At 51.1% G+C, this 4,176-nt stretch overlaps 1 long non-coding RNA gene across 1 annotated transcript; it reads left to right on the top strand.

Moving 5' to 3' along the window:
• Positions 1-1,222: 1,222 nt before the first annotated feature.
• LOC110348833 (uncharacterized) lies at positions 1,223-3,513 on the top strand. Its single transcript, XR_002394408.2, has 3 exons — positions 1,223-1,422; positions 1,607-1,746; positions 2,206-3,513. It is a non-coding gene; the product is annotated as an uncharacterized LOC110348833 (long non-coding RNA).
• Positions 3,514-4,176: the final 663 nt, after the last annotated feature.

Below are 4,176 nucleotides of genomic sequence, written 5' to 3'. Positions count from 1 at the left end.
TTAGTCCTGACTCTGCAGACATGAGTTAGGAGAGCTGCACCTCTGTTTTATGGCCCTGTTTCCTTTGGTTGGAGTCACACCATTAAACCAAAGCACATCCCAGCCTGTAGGAATCCAGCTCAGCCAGAACTGTAATATCTCTGCACATAGATGCGGGCCCGGGAAGTCAAAAAGATGGCTTAGAATGAGATTCGTTCCACTAGCTCAGGAAGACAAATGACAGGAGTCAATGGCCACTGGTCAGCAGGGCCATTGGCATTTCCTTTGTTTAAGAAATACGTTGTGAGCTCCCTTCAGTGCACTCCCATCAGCCAACTGGACACTTCCTGTGTGACATCCTGTCAAGCCTGGCTCGGTAGTCTGGGACCGTACTGGGGAGTGACTGCTGAAAAAGTGGCACTGCGCTACAAAGAGCACCCTAACCAGACTGGATTAAATGGCTCATTTTGAGATGTTATTAACACTGAAGTGATCAGGTGCCCTGTCGTTTCTGAAATGCAATGTACTTATGACTCAAGTCTAAATTTTAAAAGTAATTTATAGCACCTACCACCAACAGCAAGCTTTTGTTTCATTTACTCTTTCATTCTTCCCATACATCCTGCCGTCCAACCACCATACAGCAGACCCCATCTACACCCCTCAGTCTTGTCCCTCCCTTCTCTGGGGGACACCAAGTTCTGCCCGGAGGCGCTCCTCAGTCACGCTCTCAGTGACACACAGCTAACCACCCTCGGGTGATGAGTGTGCTGTCACAGACTGGTGGACAGGGGGTGGTTTGGAGAACCCACCTTGGTTCAGGAGAGAGGAGGAAGGCTTCCACAGCAAGTGTGGCTGGAACTTGACTCAGAAGGATGAGAGAGCAGCAAGGGTAACACAGGAAGAAAATAATCCACAATGAGGGGGCACACACAAAAAGCTAGGAATATTTGGAAACTGGTAAGTGGGCTGTGGACCAAGCTGTGGACTTGCTGAGGGCTGAGGACAGCGGGAATGACGCTGGAGGTGTGGTCAGGACTACAGTCCCGGAGCTGCCGAAGCAGAAGCCCCCGAAGCCAGGACTGGGTCAAGTCCGTGCGAGGGTGTGAGAGTAACACGAGGGCAGTGTACACACACACCTGCCGTGCCTGCCCCACCGAAAGCAAACAGTATGCCAAGGAAAAGCAAAGCGGCAAACACTGGGTCACACATTGGGCCGGCCTGCGCTTCCTCCTCTAGGCTACCAGAAGCGGGGGAGGCAGTGTGACCTGACCGTGCCTTCTTGCTCTTCAAGTGGATCTCTGCATGGGACCAGCTCTGCAGCCCAGATGCTCTGACGCTGCAGCTCGTCCTTCCAGGCTCTTCCAGATGCATTGACCGCAGAGGGAGGCTTAGGGCCTGACCTCCCCACCTTCATCCTGTTTCTGAGCACCACTTCCACAGGTGATGGTTTGGATCCACAGTGTCCCCCATATGTGTGGAAGGTGTGCGGGTCACAGGGTGCTGTACTCATCAGCGGATTCATCTGTGCTTGGGTTCCTAGCTGAATGTGCTGCCAGGCGGTGGGGCCCGGGGGGACCTGGTCACGGGGTGGTGGGATGACCTGGAGGGTGCGTTCTTGCCCCAGATCCTCGCTGAACTTTCTGCTTCGTGGCTGCCATGGTTTCAGCACCGTTCCTCTGTGATGTCCCTCAGTCGTGTGTTTCTGCCTTGGAGCCAGCCGACAATGAGCCAAGACTGAGCCAACCAAGACTGCTCCTTTAAATTGTGAGTGCTGAGTATTTTGTCCCTGTGAAGGAAAAGTAAATAATACAGCAGTGCCTCGGTTCACAAATGCTTCCGTTTGCAAATAATTTGGTTCGCAAACAAAAGCATTTGATAAAATTTTGTTTCTGTTTGCAAACTCTACATCAGGTGACAAACACAACCACACTCATCTCTCTCACACAAACACAAATGTGGCCGTCCTTTCCAAAATCATGGAAAAAATTAAGTTCGTGAACTGAGGTAGCACTGTACACCAGCATTCTGCCCCAGGGAAGCACTTCATTACATGACCCTACAAGGTGACAGCCAGTTATGGAGATTTCAGAGCTTAGGCATTTTAGGAATGGCAGGTTGTGAGTATATTACATACTTGCAGAAGGGATTCTTTTTAGAAAAAGTGTTGATTGATTTGCTTTTGAAACTAAAGAGACCTTATTATGGTTTTTTTGTTGTTGTAAGAAAAGCTTAGGATTGACAAAGACACAGGAGAAACATCAAGCTCAGATTTTGAAGAGACAGCAGAGCCCTAACGGCTCAGAATGCATTTGACTACAAAACCCAAATAACCATGGTTTAAACCAGCAGTGCCATGTTCTTCTGGTACAGCAAGAAGCCCACAGCCTGGGCACCTGAACTTCAGCAAGCCACACAGGGAGCCAGGAGGCAGGCAGGCTTGTTATCTCAAAGCACAGTGGCATTTCGAAGCTGTGTCCCAAGAGAGAAGACAGGAAACTGGAATGAGTGTGGTCCTTATCAGGGAGGCCAACGGTCTCTGAGAAACCCAAGCTCTGCTTGGCCTCTCTGTACCAGCCGGGCCTCACACGATCAGAAGAGCAGGACATGGAGGTGCCATCACGCTAAGGCTCTTCAGTAAAGTAAACCAGGTCCGCTCTCAGGGCACGGAGGATGGCGGCTTTGGGTAAACCACAGACACGGAGACGGAAGTTGGAGAACCCAAGGACAAACTGAAGCCTCAGCATCCCACCCAGTTCTCCAGGTGTCCACAGTCCCCCCAGCTGTTCAAGCACAGAGAGCAACGTGACCAGCTGTCCCTCGCAGAACGGTCTCCTTTCCATGGTGTTCGCTCGGCGCTGTGTTCTTGAGTTTTTAAGAGTTGCCAATGCTAATAGTACGGCATGTAAAGAACATTTTCTGCTTCTCTTGAAAACTCCCAACAGCTGCCCCCACGGCAGCAACCAGCAGGAAGGGAAGCCCCGAGCCGACGCTGGGAGAGGGATGTGTGGTCCACAGATGCCGCCAGCCCCGGTCTCTCCAATCCCGCTGCTACATGAGGCGTGGTCCTCGTTCCTAACCGACTTTGGCTGTGTGGCCTCTCCTCAACACTCTATCCACCAACTGTGCTACAGGTACTCGAGTACATCCTGAAACAGCAGAGGTGGACAGACCACCATCTCAACAACCACGGTCAAACAACCCAGAGTCGATCACAGGCAAAGCATCACCGAGGGCTGGTTCCCGTCCGGTCATACACAAGGCACAAAGAAATGTCCACAGAGCCCACCAAAAAATATATACAGACTTCAGGGAAAGAACAATAGTATGAGGGTTTTCTCCCCAGATGGTGTTACCCTCGTGTGGGGGACCCTAGAGGGTGTCGTCTATAATGGCCGAAAACTGACCATTGTCGGCCCTTGGAGAATAGACTGAAAATGCATGTGCAGCAATCCCAATGACCAAGGCCACCCGAGCAGCAGTTCGCCGGTGGAAGCTCCTGGCCACCACTCTGAGCACCTCGGGTCCTTGTAGAGCCCGAAGGTAACTTGCATTAATCTCATGATGTCTCAATTAATTTAGTATTGAAATATTTATACAAGTTTTTCTTTTCCTGAAGTGTGCATACATTTTTTGGCGGACGCTGTCTAAAGCTAGAAGAGCCTTAAAGGGGTTCATAGCAGACTGTGTTGGTCGGGGGGAGATTCCCAGGTCAGAGAGCAGAAATGGTCCCAGAAAAGGCACAAGGACGTCACATCCAGGCACAGGGAGAAGAGTGAACTGACACATCCCCTGCTGTCAGGAAACCACAAGCAGCGCCCAGCCCTCTGGAGGCTGTAAAGTCCCCTGGGACCTCCCTGGGACCACGGGTTAGTCCTTGCTCCCTTTATTCCCCTGTCTCAATTCAGCAACCCTTGCTTGTCCAACTGACAGCAAATCCGTGAAGAGGCCCGAGTGGTGGCTTAGACCTCGTGGTCTGCCCATGTTAACAAGTGTGGGCCGAGGGGAGAATTTCAGGACAGTGGAGAACAGCACACACTCCCCGCATTCCCCGCTGTGAACTGTGTCTAAGTCTCCCACGGTCAGAGCTGAGCACCGTATTAGGGACAAACTAGGGTCCTTCACTTTTTATTGGCTGGATCAGTACATCAGAGTAAAAGAGATGGAAATGATTCTTAAAAATGAAAGAAAATGAGA

The sequence above is a fragment of the Heterocephalus glaber genome, unplaced genomic scaffold, assembly GCF_053883595.1.
Source record: "Heterocephalus glaber isolate CG9 unplaced genomic scaffold, H.glaber_assembly_v1.0 deba00001687, whole genome shotgun sequence".
NCBI lineage: Eukaryota > Metazoa > Chordata > Mammalia > Rodentia > Bathyergidae > Heterocephalus > Heterocephalus glaber.
This window is presented reverse-complemented; position numbering and strand designations above follow the sequence as displayed.